The 22819-nt window shown below is 38.5% G+C and overlaps 1 protein-coding gene and 1 long non-coding RNA gene across 8 annotated transcripts in view; one reads left to right on the forward strand and one right to left on the reverse strand.

Moving 5' to 3' along the window:
- Sgcd (sarcoglycan delta) overlaps positions 1-22819 on the reverse strand; it is a 959917-nt gene that overhangs the window by 15419 nt on the left and 921679 nt on the right. The gene's annotated exons all lie outside the window — the stretch shown is intronic.
- The window catches only part of LOC110345000 (uncharacterized), a 43398-nt gene continuing 21699 nt past the window's right edge, over positions 1121-22819 (forward strand). The window contains exons 1-2 of one of the 2 annotated variants that reach the window (XR_002388017.2): positions 1121-13716; positions 22121-22344. This is a non-coding gene — a long non-coding RNA (uncharacterized LOC110345000). Of the gene's footprint in view, positions 22345-22819 lie in introns of both variants that reach the window. The other variant, XR_015444647.1, reaches the window with a different exon arrangement.

The raw sequence follows: 22819 nt of genomic DNA on the forward strand, positions 1-22819 counted from the left end.
TTCTTCAATATTTCTTTTGTTCTTCAAGAATGTTTAGCTATTCTTTTCTACATAAATTATGGAACATAAGTTTCACAAGGAAACTGTTGGAATGTTGATTGGATTTCAAAGTTTAATCCATAAACACTGTATCTAACTAGTTTTATTTTCTTTGATGCATTTCAAGAATTTAACAATTTTATTGACATAGGATTAGCATATTTTCTGTGGCTATTGAAAAGTATTTTTAAAGTGTTCCTGTTACTTGCATTCCTTTTTCTTAGAAAATAGATACCCCATTTTCTGGGTAAGTTTTTTTTTATGTTGATCATGTAGTCAATATCTAAATAAATTATTTTTCATAATTTGTGTACAGGTTAAATTTCCATTGTAGCCACTAAATTATTTTAAATTACAATTTTAAAAAACCTTTAAATTTCTTACATCTTTTTAAAAATTTTCACACTGTCCTGTCTAGGATCATCCAATATAGTATAAAAAATAAGGAAATGGAAATTCATCTTACAAAGAAAACTTTCAATAATTTATCATTATGTATGCTTTATGTTTTAGGAATTTTCCCCAGAAAATACCATTTTACAAGCTAAAGGCATTTGTTTATTTTTATTTTGTTCAATTTTTATTAATGAGTGTCATTATAATATATAAAGATATATTTCCTATTGAAATATATTTCTCCTTAATATATTAGTGTGGTGAATCATTAGTTTTCTAATAAAAATCCACACCTATGTTTGTTACAACTCAAATTTGCCATTATGGGTCATCTCTTCTAAATATTTATAAAACCATTTATTAATAGTATTTTAGGATTTTACATCTGACCTCATAAATATGGGCCAGAATTTTTAAAGTCTTTGTCAAATTCTATCACTTTTCTATTATTCACTTGTCCCTTGAATGTTTAAACTCACTAATAAACCCTATAGGCATGGAAAAACACTTAAAAAATTATAGCATCATGCAGATTTTATGTTACTTCTCAGTTGGTGTTTGTATATTTTTGTGGTATCTTTTCCATTTCATAAAAGGCTAAAGTTTGTTGGCAGTTTTTCATAATATCATATTTTTTCAATGCACCCTGCATTTATAGTTAGGTTTTTCCTTTGTTCCTTTTTTTGGGGGGGGGGTTGAGACTGTCTTACTATGCAGCTCAGAGTGGCTTTGAACTCCCTATGTAGCCTAGGCTGGCCTCGAATTTGTGATATTCCTGCCTCAGCCTCCTGATTGCTGGGATTACAGGCATGCACCACCATACCAGGCTGTTCCACATATTTTTATTCATTTCCCCTTTAGCACTAGTACTTCAGTAGTGGTTTAAGAGCCACGTTTGTTTTTGTGACTCCTATTTTATTTTTATTTCTAGTTCTTGCATTTCTCCATAAGTTAGGAGAATTTATCTGTTGTTCTAAGATCTGAAATGTGCTACTTTGTTTATTTTTATCTTCCTTAATTTTATCACTTATATTTAAGGTTATATATTTTGACAACATCTCAGAGGAGTAATTTTTATTCAAGACAGTGTCTTTCTATGTAGTTCAGGCTGGTCTTGAACCCTTAGTAGTTCTCCAGATTCAGCCTCCCAAGTGCTGGGATTACAGGCATGTGGCACTATGCCCAGATAATAGTTTTTAACTTTAATATGATTTCTGCTGTGGCTTACTAGTTTTATAGAAAGGTATTACTTAATTTCTAAAAATACAAGATTTTCTAGTATTGATTTTTAGATTTTTCTATTATAGATCTTCTTTACTGATTTTGACCTTTTTAAGATTTTTTTTTTTTTGGTACCTGGGATCGAACTTGGATCCTTGCGCTTGTGAAGCAGGCAGTAGAACCACTGAGCGAAATCCCCGGCCCTTTCAAGATTATTTTTGAAGTGACTGATCTTACAAAGAAAACACTCTTTATCGTAAGTCTTTAAAAATGGAAACAGCTTTGGGCCCAGTGAGCGTCCATTTTTATAAATATTCCATGATTTTCTGAGAAAATTGTTGGTGCCATGTTCTGTGTCTGTCTTAATAGCTCAAAGTATTTGTTTTGTTCCTATTTTTATAGACTTCTCTATTTTTATCTGATTTATCATTTACTAAGAAGAGATATGTGACTAGATGCACACCAGTTTAGAGTTGTTCTATCTTCCTTATCTTCTTACCAATATATATTGATTCTCTTTATGTTTGTAATATTTTTTGCATTAAAACCCATTGGCTTAGTAGTGTAGTTGTTCCAACTCTGTTTCCAGTAGTATTTTCCTTGGACATATTTTTTCCATAGTTTAAAATATCAACCACTCTGAATGGTTATGTTTTAGATGTATTTCTCCTGGAACTGAATTACTTTTTGAGATTATTTTTCATTGACATAAAAAGTACATACAGGGAAGGGCACAGATTTTAATCATCCACTTTGATAAATTTTGATAAATGTAGTGATTATGACACCATCCGATATCACCACCGTGTCTCTTTGCAGTCATTTTTACCATTCTCCAAAGGAAGTTGGAGGTGGAGCTTAGTGGTAGAGCCCTTGCCTACCATGCACGAGGCCCAGAGTTCTGGCCTAGCACCACACAACAGAACAAAGACCTTTCTAGCACCACAGGTTAGTCTTTCTTATTTTTATTTTATTTTTTTGGTACCAGGGATCAAACTCGAGACCTTGCGCTTGTGAGGCAGGCAGCAGAACCACTGAGCTAAATCCCTGGCCCTAGTCTTTGTTTTTAAACTGCAAGCAGTGATGACTTTGGAACTTTCATGATTCTTCGACATGGCTGTGTTCATCAGTTATTCATTCTTTTTATTGCTTAGTAGGGATGGATAGAACGTGATTTGTTTTGCCTATGGTTAGTAGGCATCGATTTGTTTCCAGTTTGTGACTATTTTTTACTATGAACATTCTCAAGTTTTCCTTTTCCTTGAACACATAGCTAGGAGTGGGCTTGCTGGGTTGGAAGATAGGTGTGTCTGTAATAACTGTGGCAGAGCCGCACTAGATTGGTCCTCAGCAATCTGCCTCCTGGGATTCAGGTCCGTCTGTAAGTCTCTCTCCATTCTGTGTGTGCTAGATATGGGCTTCCGCACAAATTGAACATGGCACAAGCGATGGTTTATCACCCTGAGGCTAGGATATAAAGACTGGTTTCCATAATGGGCTTGTGTTCTCATCACTTCACTGCACTGGGAGCCAGAGATGAAAACTGCTATGTCTGGTAGCTGGCCTGGGAAGGGGCCTGAGCAACTGAGAAACTGGTGGCTGCAGACTGGCAGGCTACAGGGAACTGAATCCTGCCAGTGACCACGGAAGTGTGTTTAGACCTGGATCTTCCCCAGGCCAAGCATTTGATAAATCACAGCCCTGGCCAACAGCCACGCTACATCCTCATGAAAGACGCTAAGACAGAGGCATCCACCAACTGTATCTATATTATGACTCACAGAAACTGTCAGATAAGTGTCTGCATGGATCACTGTATTATGATATCTTTAACTCAGGAAGAAGCCTAAAAGAGGCATAGCAGTGTCTCTGTGCTATAAGCATTTCCCAATTAAAAAAAAAATTGAAAAAAAAAGTGTTGGTGATTTTAAATTGCTAAGGTTTGGCGTAATGTGCTGCCCAGCAATAGATGTAATAAGACATTTAAAAACTTTTTAAAAGACAGTTGCGCAATTTTATATTCCTAACACTAATGTTGAGCTCTTTTTTAATTATAGCTATTCTAGTGACTATAAAATGGCACTTGATTATGGTTTTCACTTCCCTGGTGACGAATGCTATTGAACACCTTTCTATATGATTATGGACTATTCAGATACTTTTGGGGAAGGTATCTATTTAAATCCTTTGCCCAACTTTTTCATGATCGGGTTGTTTGTATTTTTGTTCCTAGTTGGCTTCATATCTTGGGTTAAAAACTACTTTTCATTTACATTTCTCTCAAATACTTTCTCTCAGCCAATAACTTGCCTTTTAATTATCAAGCAGGATCTTTTGATGAGATCTTAATTTTGATCATTTTCAATTCTGTGTCTTCTTTCAGAAACTGTGGTCTATCTCAAGTTCACAAAGATACCTTCCCATATTTTCTTCCGAAAACTTTGGGCTCCCATTTCATCTATGATGACTCATTAGACACACTATTTAGATTTAATATTTAAGTGTATGACTCATCTTGAATTAATGTTGATGGTCAGTTTTAGGCATTAGGTTTATCCAGCTGTTCTAGCATCATGTATTGAAAAGAAAATTTGTCCCTTTTGACCAGCACTGGTGTTTATGTTGAAAATCAATTAGCCATTTATGGGTATGTCTCTTTTCAAATGGTCAATTCTATTTATCTGCTTTTATAACTTCGTGCTAATACTTAGCTGTGTTGATTACCATAACTTCAGAGTAAGTCTCAAAATAGCATCAGTCTCAGAAACCCAATTATTTTGACTATTACAGGTCTTTCCCTTTTTCATATTAATCTTGAAATTAACTTGCCAGTTTCCAAAGAGTCTGTTGGGGTTTACATAGGCTGTGTTGAAATCATAGACTAATTTGGGGAAGAGTTCCTCTTATCAGTATTGAGTTTTTAATGGATTTTAAAAATCTAAATATCCAACTTTAGTATTCCTGATTGATTTGCTTTTGTTGTGATGTATACTAAGTCTGTGTTAATTTTGCAAAGTTATAGTTTATGCAGCTAATATTTATTTGTATATATCCATGTACGGTATTAACCACTTTATTTTTCCTTGTATCATTTAGGGTTTTTTGTCTTATCAAGAGAATTTTTAATGTTTTCTTATAGTGAGGGTCTTTGGAGGTGAGATGTCAGTTGTATTTATCTAGAATACATCTTTAATTTGTTCTCCTTTGTGGAAGGAGCTTTGGCTGGATGCTTAACTACAATGACAGTTACTTTCTCCTAGGAGTTGGAGATATTCTTCCTCATACTCTAAGAAGTCAGCTGTCAGTCTAACTTTAATTCTGACCTCCTACTGGGTTCTTTTTTCTCCTGCTTTTTATGTTGGAAGGTATGCAGTATAATTTTTATATATCTAGATGTAGATTTTCATTTTATGCATTTAAAAATTATTTTTGCGTAATCACTTCCATCCTCATTCTGTAGCTCAGATTAGATATTATCATTCTGGTATTTGTTATTCTGCCCCTACCCTTCCAAGGTAGTTCTTCATATTGATTTATTTTTCTCTTCACCTGTATTTCATCATGTGCACTGGGTTTGGCTTTGTGAGATTAACTTCTAAAAATTTTGTTTGGTTAATTTTCCAATTTATAAGCCATTTTTACATTTTTTAACTTTTTTGATTAATTCTTCAGTTCCTTCCGGTGTAGTAAGCATCCTGATTTTATATTCTTTCTCTGCTATTTCACATAGCTGAAGCCTTGGAGGGTCTAAACTGGCTTCCACAGTTCCCTGCTTGCTCTCTTCCTCTTGGTACCTTGTTTCTGAGTGTATTTGCACTTCATGACTCTGAGTTCATACTTCTCAGGATGATTATGTGAGACCTACGCTTAAGGTAATTTTCTCGAGGGACAATATTGATTTCCTTCTGTCAGTTGCTGGCTCCACCATCGGCTGGAACACACTGTAATTTCTTTGCTTAAGATTTTAGGCCCAGCCAAATACTTTATTATGAATTCAGACCACACACTGAATGAGAGCGTTTGAAGTCACCACTTCTTGGAGAAAGTGTTTTCATTCCTTCCTACTCAGTGCCAAGTTTCCAGGCAGACGATTTCCTTTGTAGTGCAATGGGTGAGTAGGCAGTCAGTGGTGGAAGTGTGAGGTGGCTTCACCCTTATGCTAGGCTTTTGGTACTTTGGGGTGCCAGTTTCACCTGTGCTACCTCATTAGACACACTAGTTCAGTGGACTCTCAGATTTGCTTTCTTCCCATGACCAATTAGGCCAAGAAAGCTGAGGCCAGATTTCATCTATGTTAGCAAAATCTGTCAAGTTGAAACTGGCCTCGAGGCTCAGAGCCTGCTCTGGGTTCCCATTCTTGTTCAGCTTTTGTACTTTGAAAAATCTTGATTAGTTTCCAGCTACCAGTGCATTTAAAATGTTTCTAAATCAACTTAATCCAGTAGTTTCACTTATTTTCAGTGGGTGGGCTGCTCAGAGTACTTCACTACTGCTGTGCTAGAGGTCTATTTTCCTAATTTTTAAAGAGAAATTGGATAATGAAATCACCTCATCTGTAAAGCGTGGTGACTTGTTCTTTTTGTAACCACAGGTACAGCAACTTTCTGAGAACTATGTCTCATCTCAGAGTGACCAATTTTCTAGAAAACTCTTTACAAACTTATTAATTGGGGCTCAACTAGAAAAAGAGTACACCTATGAGTGCTATCTGTAAGAGTTCCTTGTAGGAATCTGAGGGAACCAACTGAATATCTATGGAAGGCTATTGTCTTGGGATCTGAGGCTGGAGCCTGAAGCCAGCAGGGCAGGCAGGCAGGAATGAAAAATGAATGTGGAGTAGGGGCGGTGAGGAAGACATGGTACCCGTCACAGGCTCCCACCACTACAGGTCTCCAGTTCAGCGGGGAAAAAGCTGGTGCCCTTCTTTCTGAAGCCACATGTATCTGGTCAAGAGCTGAGAGGCTGCAGCAGGATATGACAGGAGTCAGAAGTCCTAAGTTATGCTTGACACTGACAGAGTGGCTGACAGGTGATCTCCCCTGGTGCCTGGTGCTCTGCACCAACCATCAGCACAAAAGGAGGAAGGCAGATGCTTTACCTCTGCTTTCTGAGCCTCATGCAGACTGGATAACTCAGGGAAAGAATTTCAAGAAATGTAGTTCTAGCTTAGCTAAGTTGATCCACTATAAATCAACCCTGTCACGTCATTCCTGTCTGCTTTGGTTTGAGCACACAGTACTCAGTGGAACCAAGTTCAACTTGCATTATAGAAACTGGTTAAAATAAAATAAGCACCAGAAAATAGAAGAAACAGGCTCTTCAAAGTAGACAGGTTCTGCTTTGAAGTCAAAGATTACTTTCAAACTCAAAATCCTCTTTTGTACAGGAGGCATTTAAATGTTACTAATGAAGTTGCTGAATTGCCAGAGATTTGTCTTTAAATCCAAGTAAAAAAATCTAGGCAGAATCTATTCTCTAAAAGTTGAAGAAATGGATTGAATACTTTTACTTGAAGACAGTTTCTCTTAGAAAAACAGAATATTCTATACTCAAGAGCAAAATCATCGAAATATTTGCTTGTATGTTAGGCAAGCCTGACTATTGTATCACATATTTTTTTTTAAAAAATCCTTCTTTCCTAGTGTAGGGCTTCTTGATTTAACAAACATTTATTATACCAAGCCTAAAGTGACATAGAGCAAGGGCCTTTGTCCTAGACTGGCAAAGTCTAGGTTGGTTTTGAATGGCCATCAGGAATTAGCTCACTCATTTGGTCCACAGACATTTATTGTGTTACTAATACAATGTAGAATACAAGCTTACAGTTATAAACAAGACAGACCTATCATTGCTCTAGTTTGTTGACTTGCTATTGAAATACCTTAAATAACTTTGTTTTTGGCATAAGGGGTCCTTGGTGGAGAAGCACAGGACACTGTATGAACTCCGAACTGTGGACGAGGTAGCAGGGGAGCTGGGGTCTGGGGAGGCTCAGGTTGATAACAGAAGGGTAGGAAGAAGTAAGCCTTCTAGAAGGATCAGAGTCTCAACTGAGAGACCAGCATACTGCTTGAAGACTTAAGAGGAAGGTCACTTTATAGGTTAAAATAAATTCAAAGAAGTTAGAGAATGTGGTCCTGTCTTAATATGAGGTAGGACATAAATGAGGCATGGCTTTGCAGAATACTGTAAGATAATAAAGGGTGCATATGAAGTGAAAAGATAGTGGTCAGTATGGACCGATTTCCATGTGGAACGATTACTTGGATGGTTAACTTTATATGTCATTTTGATGGTAGTGTCCAGACATTTGGTCTAAGTTTCTTGTAAGTGGGTCTATGAGGGGATTTCTGGATGAGATTAACACTTGAATATGTAGGTGAGTCAAGGAGATTTTCCTTAATGAGGTGGATCTCACCCTGTCAATTGATTTCCTAAACAGAATAAAGCTGAGTATGAGGGGACTTTGCCTGCCAGAGTACAGTGGACCCTCAAGTTACGACTGGCCTGACATATGAACAACTTGGAAGATTCATCTGCCTCTCATTATCTGTAGTGTGTACTCAGGTAAACATCCAGATCTCAGCTGTACTGACTTAGTTACAACAAACCCTCGGGAACCAATCTAGTTCATAAGTCAAGGGTTCATTGTACTTGAAACATCAGTGTTTTGCCCTGCTAGTGCAATTTATTTTATCCTCTTCCATGATTCTCAGGCCTTCAAATTTGGACTAGAATTCCACCACCACTTTTCTGGGGTCTTTCACTTGTAGAAGGTAGATCATAGGACTTTTCAGCTTCTACAATTATGCAAGCTAATTCTTTATATTTATCCCCTATTTGTGTTTCTCTGCCTGATGGAGTTATTCTGGCTATAGAGTGGAGAATAGAAAACCCAGGACAAGGTTGCAAAGAAACTAGTTAGAAATCTGTTATTATCCAGGTGAAAGGACATGGGGATTTGGATTTGATGGTAGAATGAGTCAAGGCTGATTTCTAATTGGTAAATACTGGGATCAGTGACCAAGAAAGGCTAGAGTGTAAGCAAAATGCAGTATAGGTTATCCAGTTGTGAATTCAGTTTTAAATAAGCTGAATTGAAGGTGTTTTTGAAATGCCAAGTGGAAATGCAGAGTTACAGTGAAGTGGTATATATGCTTCTGATTGGTAGTGTATTTCTGTATTGCTGAGTTAATGGTATAATATAGAAAACCTAAAAGAAATATCTGAGCACAGCAAATTGTACAGTGTGCCAGTTGACTCTTTTTGGCTGGTGAGACTAGAAACATGCACTCTAGGAAGCTGTTGTCTAGCTCACTCACCAGCGCATGCTACCAGTGTGAAAATTTCCACAGCTAAAAAGAAGGCACCATCCTGGCCAGAGTTACAAAACGCTCAGCCTCTGCATATTGCCCTTTGCCATAGTTTCACAGTCCGTTTGAAGAACAGCTGTCTTTGGCCCAGGGAGAAGGACAAGGAGAAAACTGGTCACATCTTTTACATGTGTGAAGCTCCGAGGAGCCTTTTCTCTATCCAGTCATTTCCTGGCACTGTTCTGCATATATCTGAAACCGCTCCTTCTTGGCTCAATTCCATTTTAAGTACCTGTGAAAGATGGGGCAGCATTTGTGTCCCTTTGTTTCTCAGTTATACTTGGATGTCTCATGAATCAAAAACCCCACAAAACTTTAAATGCTATCACCAGGTCTGCTTTGGAAACTTGGGGAGTAATTTATTTGCTGTTGGCATTATCAGTTTGTTCTTTCTGTCTCAAGCTCATTTTTTGTTGAAATTGTTTTTGTTGAAACAGTGATTACTTATCCAGATTTCTCCTTTTCATTTCCTTCATCAGAAGAATCTACATTAATCACTTTCAAGCCTAGACAAGCTTTTAGATCATATTTTGCTCCTATCCTCAAAAAATGGAGACAATGGCTTTTGTTACTTTGGGAAGCGACCTTCAGAGCATCATAAAAATGGAGCGATGTATGTTGTAGCTGAAATAGAAGAGCATCAGCACCAGTCTTTCCTAGGAAACAGTATATTCCTATCAACAACCTCTGTACGTTTCCAGTTTGGGGAAAAATAATCAGGGCAAGTTACTATTGAAAGGGAAAGAAAAATTTAGCAAAAGCTAGTGAGAAGTGGTATGAAGTTGGAGCAGCTCTGGTCTATCAGAGGAGCTGCCCAGGAGGAGTTCTCAGATTGGCTGGCAAATTTCAGTGTGGTCAGAAATCACATGGGAGGTTTGAGTCTTGAGTTATGTCCCAAATTAATTAAGTCAGAATACCATGGCTTTCCATATATTTTTAAATCTCTCTCTATAGAGATGGTAGAGAGGAACACTGACATAAACTAACTTAGCAGATGTGTGTGTGCTGCAGATCTTTGAGCTTTTGCATGCATCCTTGACATGCCAGTGATGGGAACAGAATGCTATGATAGCACTTCTGGGGGGACAAAGAACCCAAGAAGCAACCACACTCGCTAAGTTCATGTACAGTCACTCACTGCTTAATGAGAGAGACGCATTAACATGTGGGTGGGTAGTTTCATTGCTATGCAAACATCAAAGAGTGTGGTTACATGATGGTAGAAGTCAGCCCTTTAGCATAGTCTCTCATATGGCGGTAAATGTGAGATTTATTGAGCCTGCTGCCAGTATAACAAGACATACTGTTTTATAGTAAATTTTTTTATCAGTAGGAAGAGTACACTCTAAAAATAATAAAAACTACAGTAAACCAGCAACAGTCATTTCTTATCACTATCAAGTGTTATGTATAGTACATAATTATATGTGCTTCTATGTAACTGACCGTGCTGTAGGTTTCCTTACACCATTATCACCACCAATGTGGACTCATACACTGAGCTCTGAGGGCTATAACATCACAGGCAATAGGAATTTTCAGCTGCATTATAGATGGAAGGGATTAATATTTGTACATGCAGTGCATGGCTGTACTTGACAAAATGAAGGTCTGCAATGCCTACTTCGTGGACTCACTGCATTTCTATAAAAACTGTGTGTATATTCACATTCATAGATCAGTTGGGTGTTTTTTTTTTCTTTTTGCTACACTGGAGATTGAGCCTGGGATCTTGTGCATGCTAGATAAATGCTTTACTACTGAGCTACACCCCCAGACCTTTTCTATTTTAAGACAAGGTCTCATTAAACCACTCTGGCTGGACTTAAACTGGAGTTGCTCCGGCCTCCACTTCCTGAAGAGCTGGAGTTCCAGCATACACTGTAAGCCCAGCCTCAGTGGAATCCCAAAGGTATGTACTTCTAAAATGATGACATTATTTGTGGCAACTTTAAAAATCTATATATTTCTGAAACATTTTTTCATTGTTCTGCAGTTCATTTGCTCTCACTGAATATTTGAGAGCTCAAAGTTTAACTCCTATTTCAAAAAAAGTGCTTAAAAATTGCTCTCATGTTTTGTGTTATTTGATGAATGCTAAGGAACTAGCCTTTCTTGTGTGAGGAACTTGATCTTTATCAATATAATGGGCTATTTTAAGGAATGCTGAGATTTTGATTTTAGACAATTTCTAAGAGCATGATGTGAGCTACCATCACATTAAACTCTGTAGTCCAAATAGTTTTCAATATGAAAATTCATAATGTTCCCTCAGGAATTACTTTCCTGCATCCCTTGTGACTCATCTATCATCGAGTTAGGCTTTCTCAGAGTCTGATTTGAAGGTAGCTCAGAGGCATAAGGTTTTTAGATGAAAGTCTGTGTCAAGTTCCAGTGGCAGATCTGGATTGACACAGCATTAGTGCATCTGTAGTCTACACCATTCACCTGGTGTTTACCTTATTCCCTACCAGCCCCACTGATGCAAGGAGGCAATGGAGTTCAGAGGTTTAGCACTGGCTAAGACACCACAGAGTTGTAGAATGAATTCAGCTTTCCTGACTCGTAGCCAGTATGTCCCATGGTTGTGATTGTTGAAAAGTAATTTTACATATTGGAGAGAAATATTGTCCTCTAACCTGATCTATTATCTGGAGGCTTTATAGGTAAATATACCTGAGCGATAACAGCAAGAATCCTGGTTGTTCTAAAGTTTTTTTAAAAATCCAGCCTGAAGAGGGTCTTCAACAGATCTGCAGTGAGTGTACACGAATGATCTTGGTCATTCTGCCCTACGCAAATAGTAGGTGCACCCTCTCATCCTTTACATCTCACATAAATGTTACTTCTTAGAGGCCTTCCCTAACTACCTCTTTTGTTACTCAGTGATATCTCCTCATGTCATAGACACAAAATATAATTATTCATCTATTTACTTGTTTTAATTTCCCTCTTCTAGATTAAGGTCTGAAACACTGATAATTCCAGTAGATTTATACTGAACATCAAGTTCAGTATAATATTTATGATGGGGCCATAATTTGTATATCTTGGTGCCAGGTGGCTTAATCGCTAGTAGCACATGCATGACCATAACATCGTGCAGATTTTTATTCATTTTATTAGCAAAAAGCCTGATAAAGGTGATTCAATCTGTTTGTACCACCTGTGGCACAAGCTGCCCGGTAGGACAGTCATGCATGTACCACCAATGGTACAAGCTGATAGGAATATGTTAATAAATATTTGTTGAATTGATCCCTCTTAGAATCTGTTACTTGGCATTAAATACAGTGTTCTAAGCAAGGCCAAGGATCAAAAAATGAAAACAACACTACTTTCTTTCTGCCCCTTTACCTTCTTTGTATGATTCTCAACATTGTAAGATTATTTTTGTAGCTTGAAGTCTCATTAATATTATACAAAACTGAGACTGAAAAAACAGTTCTGGGGCCATATTATCTTTCAGACTTTTCATGAGGACAACAGATTCCCCTTTATAAATGCCTTAGACTCTTCCTTCTTTCTTCTAACTTACTAGCAATTCATGCTACCTTACAGTCTTCCACTCCAAATTTCTGAGCTAGGACTGTGGGACAGTAGTGTAGAGATTGACTTCAGACTCAAGATGACCCTATACACCTCCATGTGGGAGAATTTGTGAGCCTTGTTGAGGCTGAGTGGTTTCTCATATTCTATAGGAGGCAACAATGTCTCCCTCATAGGATGGTGATGATGACACACTGTGGAAATGTAAGTAAAGGTCTAGTCAAGTATGTGGTACAGATGCTGTGGTGTAAGTGAAAAGTGTTAGGATTGTATTCATTCTCTCCCTTGACCTGGTTAGAACTGGTAATTTCCTTTGTTCCTACCTCTAATCCCCACTTTGCTTTCTTAACATTTCATCATCCACAAGAAGCATCCTGTTTCACTTAGTGGCCACATGATGGGCACTGCAAAGAGCCTGACTGCAGAAGAGTAATTTTAACCCACAATATTCAAAGGCAAGTGAACAAAGAAGTCCCTTCCTCTTCCATGCTGTTAAAAGATTTACTAAAACTTCAAGGACTTTGAGAATACAGCCTTGACAGACTCTCTTTAAAATGTGTCAGTTACCTCTGCCTGAGGTCTAAACTGATTATAAACATTGTACTTTACTAGTTTAACATGGCCTTCTGAATTGTGATTAGTAGCTAAAATTTTGTAGTAAATCATATTTCTCAGAAATCTGAGGTTGCCAAGGTGACTGCATATGAATTTACAGGCATCATAGTTGTAGTTTCCAGAGAAAATCTTCATGGTGCCTCTACTGTCCCCAAATTACTACATTCTCTATGCTCTGATTCTTTCTAAAATGAAGCAGAAACTACATAGTTTATTTGAATATCAAAGAAATGATGTACATTTCCATAATTCAAGCTTCCATCAGAGTATCACTTTCTGAGTCTGCCCAATAAGACCTAATGCTCTCAGAACATTAATGATCCAGGCAACCTACCCAACTCCATGTGTAACACAGAGTTAGGCTGTTATTATAATTAGGAATTAAAAGAAAGGAATTCACAAATGCTATTTGGATCTCTCATTTAAATGAACTCTCTAACTTTGATCAGAACTGGAAATCAATTCGACCCTGTGCTGCAGTGCGCCACAGCCAAGAGGACACTCCATGAGGTGCTGTGAGTCGGTGAGTCATCAGGTCTGTCATGAGCTTGCTATGCGGCCACTTTTCTCAGTACAACACAGACAGTATAGCAATTTAAAAGGTTCCCCTCTTAGCTCTTAAACCTCACATTTATCACCAGTATACAGATTTTGGGGGATTAATAGCAAATAATTATACTGCTGATAAAATGCAAGAGATCACTTACATTGAGTCAAGCAGTCATGGGGAGCTCTCTTCATTCTCAAACGTACTCTGCATCCCCTTATTTATAGTTTGTGTAGAAATCCCTGTCTATGCGGGGACCTTCCAAATAGGTGAGCTCCATATTCCTTCAAAGGCTACAAATTGGAAACACTATGTACTAAAATTTATAGCTTACAAATATTCTATGTGTGCTAGGCACTGTGCAAAGTACAGAAGAAAGTCATGATACTATTCCCATTTTACAGAGAGGGAAGTGAAGCTTGGAGATCTTAAATCTAAAGTCACATGGCTAGAAGGTAGCAGTAAAGTGGATATTGGAACATCAACCATGGCTTTGTCATGAGAATTCCTAGTTTTCAGTGCTGCCCTAAAACTGCCTCTAATGACTGAGAAGGAGCAAATGTTAGACTAAGTTTTAGGGCTCTAGGGGAAAAAGTAAAGTCAATCAAATAAAATTTAGGGAGTACATAATTGGGCTCAAAGACAGTTTGGTATTCATTTAAAATGAGAGTAAATGATTCTCTATTGGATATTAATTGAAAACTTTTATTTTTGTTCCAGCCATGAAATAAATCTATTGATTAGCAAGCAGCCTTCACACTTTGCATGCTTGTATTACCCATTTCAGGATGCTTTGTGAGTGAAAATGATATCATGGGAAGCTTGAAAATTATTTGGAGAGAGGCTGACAGTTCTGGTCTTGGGCTCAGTATGATTATTACCTGAAGGATTATGTGAAAATTGGTTGTTGAATTAATAAGAGGCATATTTTGAAAGTAGTTCATGAATGCCTCATAATAATAGCCATTATGAACTGAGGGTCAGCTATGGTTTCAGACTTTCACATGGTACAGGAAGTCCCACGGCATCCTACCCAGCAGTGGCCGAATCCCTACTGAAGAGATGAAGCTTAATAAGGGAGAGTGACTTGCCCAAGGCCACCTAATCACAGACTCAGAGAGGGGCTCACGTAAGCAGCACCGCCTAGCTTCTCCGTAGCTTCCTAAAACTTTACCTCTTAAAATTATCAACTATAACGAGAACTAATACATTTCTGTGGGGTGTCTGGGGTACACTAAAAGGCCAGTGTTCCTTTGAAGTCTGTTGTGTTAAGCATAAAAAATTACACCAACATGGTGCACTACCATTTAAAACATTTCTATTTAATGGAAAATAATGATTGACTTTTTGTTAAATTATTTTAAATCTTTGGGCAAAATATTCTCCAGGAAGATATGTCCTCTCCCTTATTTCGAGAAGAACAAAACCGCAATAAAGCAGAGTAAGAAAACACAGTCCGGAGGGTGGGTCTGACATACTACTCAGTAGATGATTTTGGAACAGTGACAGCCTTCTCTGAACCTCCACTTGCTTATCTGTAAAACAAAGATAATGAGGACTCTCTGTTCTATAAAGTATATTTATTTGTTGAGTGCTTAGCATTGATCTGGACTATTCTACCATGGAGGAATTGTGAAAGAAGGTGAAGAAAGCTCTCAGGCATGGACTGATTGTAAGGGATGCACCATGAAAATTATTTAACTCACTCCTTTCTCGCCACTGTTTTGATATTTCAATTGGTTCAAACTGTGGATAGCCCTTTAGTATTTCTATTGTTGGTCCCCATTGTTGGAGGAACCAAGAGGAATGACTTCAATTTATAGCTCATAAAGTTACAACACCTTGGAAATTTACCTCTGGGCCTTTTAGGGAGACGGGGAGAAGTAGGGGATGTTAGAAGTCCTACTTGCAGCTGGTGTTGAGAATATTGCACATTTCACTGTTTTCATTAACTTGTAAATGGAAATGGAGGGCTAGATGCTTGCAATGCAACCCTTACTTTTATTATATGATTTTTTAAAGCTCACTATAGAATTTAAAATGTCTCTCCTGAATGATCAGGTCAGCAAGATATGAATAGAAATGATGATGATGATGGTACTACTGATTAACATTCACTGAGAGCTTCCTGTAGTCTAAGACTTGACTTACAACCTTCGTGTGCATTAGTCCATTTCATCCTTACTCCAACCCTAGGAGATACGCCCTCTCCATCATATTTCCATCCAGCCAAGGTGAAACACCTCACAGCCCACATTCATCGTCTCCAAGACCTGTGTTCTAATCCTCTATTAAAAACATTTCTGCTCATACAATATAGAATAAGCCAGGCCTTATAATCAGAATGAGCCATGGTGATGATAAAGGCTCATGTCTGCAGGAGGAGGCCTTATTCTCAAAGGAAACCTCATAGTGTAACAATACACTCTTCTTTACTCCAAGTCACAAGGTAAGTAAAACTTCTCAGGGAAATCCGAGAACGGTAGATGGTATATACTGTATTTTGTTGTAAGACAAATTCCTTACACAGTACAGATATCTTTGCTAATAATAATGTTTATCAAGATTATTTATCACAGGGCATTAAAATAAATCTTTTTTCCAATTACTTTCTAATGAAATGTACCAATTACATTTAGAATGGTGACATATGGTTGTAATCTATTCCAGTGGGGATAAATCTTGCTTATACAAGGTTTCGAGGGCTCCCTCCTGAACTGCATTAATTACTGATGTAAACAAAGATAGAGGATGATTATCACATTTATCGATAAATCCTCAACCTCACTGCAATGGAGTCCTCTGGGTTAGACAACATTAATCATGAGATAATTTCCAACAGTTATGGTGCAAATCTATTATAAAGGGAATGTTTTTGCAACCCCACTGATTTTGGAGAATATTTATTAATGTGGATAAATCCTGGGATAATGGAGGCAGAAGTCACAAAGGCTGTTATGTACAATGAAGTGGAAAAAATAATGCTCTTAAGCAGCTGTTGAGCTACCTATTGGCTAAGGGAGGAGTTAGAATTTTAGGAAAATGTCCACCACTACTTAAGAAAGCATTATTTGGGGGATAGTGATGGAGAACCAAACTTCCACCAGTGCCAGTCCTGTGTAGTGGCTCTGCCTCTCACAGTAACATTTCCTGAGCAGAGTTCTTCTGTTACTAAGGAATTGGAAGGGGTGATGGGAACAAGGTACCATGAGTATAAGGAGCCCAGTTTCTAAGCAGAGAAGAAAATCTATGGACCACTGTGCTGAGACCACTTCCTTCCCCATTTTGTGCTCCCAGGGATTTCAGAACAGGGTGGGATTTGTGACGAAGCCATTTATTTTTTTGTTTCTGATTATGTTTTCTTGGGAGGATAAACAAGCTACTGAATGTACAAAATAGCTGTCACCCCTCTTTACCCAGATACCTCCCATGCCACCGTAGAGAACAATATATACAGACAGATAGGTATAAAATGTTTTGCCCTTTACATCCTTGTAAGAGATGAATTTATGATAAAATATATCAATTATAACCATGTATTATAATAAGCAGTAAGTGAATGTGGTCTCTTTTTCTCAAAATACTTTAATCTGTCATTGAACTATAGTGATATTTTTGGACCTTACTTAACCACAGGTAACTGAATCTGCAGGCAATGCGGCTACTATACTAAGAAGAGCTGGGCACACTTCGATGCCGATTGAAAAATATCAGCTATTTTACTGTTTGTAGAGCTTACAATCTAATGTTCATAGGATAAAGAGAACCCTTACCTAATCTTATCTTCTCAAATTGTACTTTACCTGCAAAGGAAACTCCTATGAAGGGCAGAAGGTGATTTATCATGGGAAATGCAATGCATTCGTCGTCTTCCTTATTTACCTCAGTGATGAGTAATATCATAGACTCTTATTTAGTACATGACATATTAATATTCTCATTCCTATTTAATATGTGAAAAAACTGAGGAAAAAAAGAGCTATATTTTGTGGAACGCATGGGTAAACAGCAGAGAGGCAGGATTCAGCCCCATATGAGACTCCACAGATTGTATTCTATAGACATTTCCTGAGGCCTGGTTGTATGCTTGAATGGGTTACATATGGGCGAATATAATGTATTGCTTAATAGAGTCTATTATATTGCTATTTTTACATCCGAGGAAACTGAGACTCAGAGAAGTTAATTAACCTTCCCCTATTTACACAGCCAGTTAGATGCAGAATTTAGATTTGAACCCAAGCATTCTGGCTCTAAATGAGTGTTCATTATGCTGCCTTTCCAAAGGAAGACAAACCTATAAAGTGACAACTGAACTATACAAGCATTTAAGAAAATTACAAATGAAATGGGAATCTTAGCAACATTCTCCAAGGAGAAAGTAACAGGAGATGAGGAGGAGACAGCTGAAATGAGAATGGGCCCTCAAGACTCTGCTACCCAAGGAGATTATGGGACCTTCACTCTGAAGGGCATTAACCAGGGAAATTGTAGGGCTGTTCCTAGAGAGACCATGTGACCTCAAGACAGAAATGTTGCAGCAGGTGATAGCTAAGACAAGGAGGCATACAGGTTACAGGGCTGTTGCAGATGGAGATAGCACCCGGATTTATGTCTCTGTGCTTCCATTTATTAAACCTGACAACAAAGGACAAGGCATCGGGGGAGCTAAGAGGCTTGGTTTCTGATGCTTGAAGGTGTCTCATATTCCTGGGAGAGATGTCTATGTTAGTGGGCAGTAGTAATAGGGTCTGAGGCTCACTACACTTATAATTCTCATGATACCCAAGGCCTCTGAAAAGAAGCAAGCATGCAAATATGTCTAAAATATTTTAGAGGTTTCAGAATTTTTAAGTATTAGCCATCCTCAAGATAGATCAGATAACTATAACTACTTAGACACAAAACAAGATCAAACAGTGACATAATTGCAACTGGGAAGAGTAAAATTATTGAGAGTTGACTAGAAATTGAGATGAGAAATCTCAACATCCAGTAGTGAAAGTGACAGACACAAAATACAATTGACAGAAAGCATACAATTAATAATTAACTAAGGAGAAATATGGATGTACAAATTAACCATCAAGATAATTAAGAGCTGTTGATTATAAAGCAGAAATCTTTTTCTTCTTCAAAGACTGGAAGTCCATTAATTAAATGGTATTGCAGACATCTTAGACAATTTGCATGTGCCTTTTCTCAGAAATTCTGTTCCCCTGATGAATGGGCAGTGAGCCATAGGAAGACTCCTTGGAAAAAAAAGATGCTTGGAGATGGGCCAATAGGATTCTTTCTCTGGGGAAAGAAAGACAGACTGGTGAACTGCTGTTGACAACTCTGGGCAGGAGTAGGATATCATTTTGTTTCACCAATAATGGAAGCAGGGAACACTCATCTACAGAGAAATGGATTATCTGTCTTCTTGCAGATGATGATGAATTCCTATTTATGAACTCATTGGGCCTCGCTAACTTTGGACTTTATAACAAAGTGATCCAATATTAAAACAGCTTTAATAAGACATGCAAATGACTTGAAGACCATCTGTTAAGGAATCAGAATCTCAGAGAAGCAAGGCTCCAGCCCAGCTTACTCAGATGAAATAGTTCCCTATGACAGCTCTTCTAGTACACAATGCTTCTTGAAGAAGCTCCATGCTCCATGAGATAGTCTCAGTAATTCTTAGAATTGCCACGATAGACAACCTAAACTTCCGCACTCATGTTTTTTACTGATATCTCATCATTGTGCTTCATCTTGGACATTGTAACTCACCATGTTCCCCAGCCTGGCCATCCTGTCATATTTCCGCTTGCAGTGAGTGACCCTGCTAGCCTTGATCACCACCTAGGATTCATTCCCCAGACAGCAGCGTCCTCCAGGGTATTATGTAAAAGGCTGAGTAAAGGTACGCTCTGGCATATAAGTCTTAGAAAAGTTACATTGTACAGTGATAATCACAAAGGACACAGTCTCAGCAAAGCACTAGATCCCAAGCTGAGATATATTTAAGGAGGGATATTTTCCAAGATTTTCCATCATCACAAAGGTGCTCAGTTGGATGGCTTGGAGATTCTGTCTGTTCACGGTGAGGACCTGAATAGTTTGCATAAAGAACTAAATGACAGCTTAACAATTACACCTCCTAATTGCATCATTCTGCAAGGTAAGCACAATAAATATAATGTTTTTGTTTGTTTTTCAGTTTTTTTGGTATAGGGGATCAAACTCAGGACCTTGCGCTTGCAAGGCAGGCAGTGGAACCACTGAGCTTAATCCTCGGTCCAATAAATATATGTTTATAAACAACAGCAACAAAGGACCTTAAGAAAGCCACATCACCAGGAATAACATTAGTCATGATATTTTCCTACGCCAGTTTTATATTGCTCCACTGTCCAGGAATCACATAATATTCATCCTACATTAATATCACTCCAACTCGGGAATAACGCCCAGTGCCTGGCCATGAGCAATAGATGATCTTCCATGTTGAATGACTGACAGGTGGGCAGAGCAGGCCTGGCCAGAGATTCTTATCATCGTCATGCTTTCCTTTGCCTCCTGGAGCCAAATCATCAAGATACTCATTGGTTTTACCTCTGACAACTCTTTCAAAGCTGTCACCGTGTTTCCACAGCTACTGCTATTCACCCTACTCTGTCCTCACCATGGTTCCTTCCCATTCATTTTCTACATTGCAGCAGGAGTGATCTCTTCTAAATATAATTTTCATTATACTGTGTGGGTAACACACATTTGGCTCAAAACCTCTTCGGTGGATTCTCACTGCCCTTAGGCTCATTGCAGAAGATTGGAACCTCACCCACCACCTCCCACATTTCATGTTGACCTTGATATTCCATATTGTTCTCCTCACACGTGCCTGGCTTCTCCACAACAGATTGTGCTCAGACAAGATGCTCCCTACCAGAGAACTTCACCTCCAAATCAAACACTAACTGCTTCCTCAGCAGAGGCTTCCTTAGCTCGGGTTCTTCTTACTGCATACTTTCATAGCACCCCGGATCTTCCCTTCATGGTATCAGTACCTGTTGTCATTTTACATATATTTATGGGATTGATTCACCTGCTTTCCCACTAGAATATTATTAGCCACTTTCCAATTATTTTTTCACTGTCGAAACAGCTGTCTGAACCAGCACCTAGTTCAGAGATTGGGACTGCAATAACCAAGTGATGGGAGACAAACCCAAAGGCAGGGTAGAGACTTCAGTGCAAGGGATGAATGTGAGAGAATCTCTCTGCTTTTGCCTCTCAATCCTTGGTAATCACGAAGCCTCTCCCTTTTCATCCTTTCCAGTAGATCTAACAGATGTACAATGTAAGCATAAAATTTCACCCAGCTCTCCTTGCTGTCAGATTTGATAGTGCTGGTAATCAAGGAGCTCCTAACCCTCGTTAGGTACAGAACTAGTTGGAACGTGACTCTAAATTAATATATTATCCTTTTTAAAAACTTATCAGTAGGCAAAGAATATCAAAAAAGTGTTTACACTGGATGTGGACATATTTGTGATTCAAAGGGTGATTGAATATTTAGCAGGCAAGACAGAAGTAAGAAGATAGGTGGTTCCCCACCAAAGGGGACAGAAGCCAGGCAGGATGGTGCACACCTGTAATCTCAGCACTCAGGAGGCTGAGGCAGGAGGATTGCCACAAGTTTGAGGTCAGCCTGTGCTACACAGCAAGACCCTGTCTCAAAAAACAGAAAACAAGAAAGAATAGGATATAATCATAGTTTGTTCTATAGGGCCCCAGAATCAGAGACTCAAAGATTAGAAAGGAGAGACTCCAGTTTGCTATAATTTAAAACATTACATAAGTGAAACAAGCTTTTTGGTGATGTGGCGAGACTTGGAGCTGAGATGTTTATAAAGTCTGAGGCGCGAGTTATCAGGGAAGTTATAAAAATAAGACAGAATTGGGTGAAGCATCGGATGTGATGACCTCTAAGCTACCTTCTCTGGAGATGCTATATTTGGTGTAAAGTACATGTTGCATTTTAAGCTTGGGAGTAGATAATAAAACACAGTTTGATAAGGGGGTCTGAAGAGTCATGGGAGAATTTATTGTGGTGAATTCTGAGCCCAGAGCCCAGGAACCAGACTGAAGCCAAGCCCAGAGTTGTGGCTGTATAGATTTTATGACAACACTGTTATCAGGGCTTTGATTATAGTTGTGACAAGACAAAAATTATTAATGTGTGAGTGTTCACAACTTTCCCTCCTCCCCATGTCTGTCACACATAAACTTGGCCTTGCCTGCTTGGATTCTTTTCTGTCTCGTTCCTTACTTCCAAGAGTTTGTCTACTGCTGCTGTTTTTTTCACTTTTTCCTATGTTTTTCCTTCCAGGATGTTTAGGATTGGGAGACAAACTTGAGTGAAGAGGTGGATTTGATTTAATAAAAATGGACAGAGTGGTATGACAAAGAACTAACCACCCTGTGGCTTTCAGGGTTGGCAGAATGGATTTGGGATTAGAGGTGTCCCTGGGAAACTGGTAGGAAAAGATGGAGATGCCGCCCTGTGATGCTCAGGAGCAGGAGACTCGCTCCCCATGGCATTCTTTGAGAGATGTGAGTAAAGGACGGAACTCCCTCCTAATGACCTTCCCTTTCTAAGGGGATCCCTCTCTAGGAATGAAATCCGGTGAGCTCTTGACTACCAAAGATGGGAGAGTCCTTTAATAAACAGCAGTTCTTTCTGAGACCATTCATTCTTGTTTTTCTGGAGTCGAGTATGACAGAAAGTGAAATAATAATAATAGCAATAGCGACAGTCTTCTTTCTCTCTGCTAACAACCTTGCCTCCTGTTCCACTAGGGAAAGACGACAAGCAGAAGAGGCTGTCCGGATACCTTGTCCCCCGCGCCCCCCTTCACTCTGCGTGGATGGACTCAGGTCTCCTCTCGCTGCTTGAGTGGATCATCGTGCTGTTCTCTCCTCTCTCCTGTATCCTCCATTTTCCTTTCTCTCTTCCATCATCTTATCAGATACAGGCTCTCTGCATTAATCTGGTGGTCCCAGACACCCCTCCAGACACTGCCTAATT

Source organism: Heterocephalus glaber, unplaced genomic scaffold (genome assembly GCF_053883595.1).
Source record: "Heterocephalus glaber isolate CG9 unplaced genomic scaffold, H.glaber_assembly_v1.0 deba00001606, whole genome shotgun sequence".
NCBI classification, from domain to species: Eukaryota; Metazoa; Chordata; class Mammalia; order Rodentia; family Bathyergidae; genus Heterocephalus; species Heterocephalus glaber.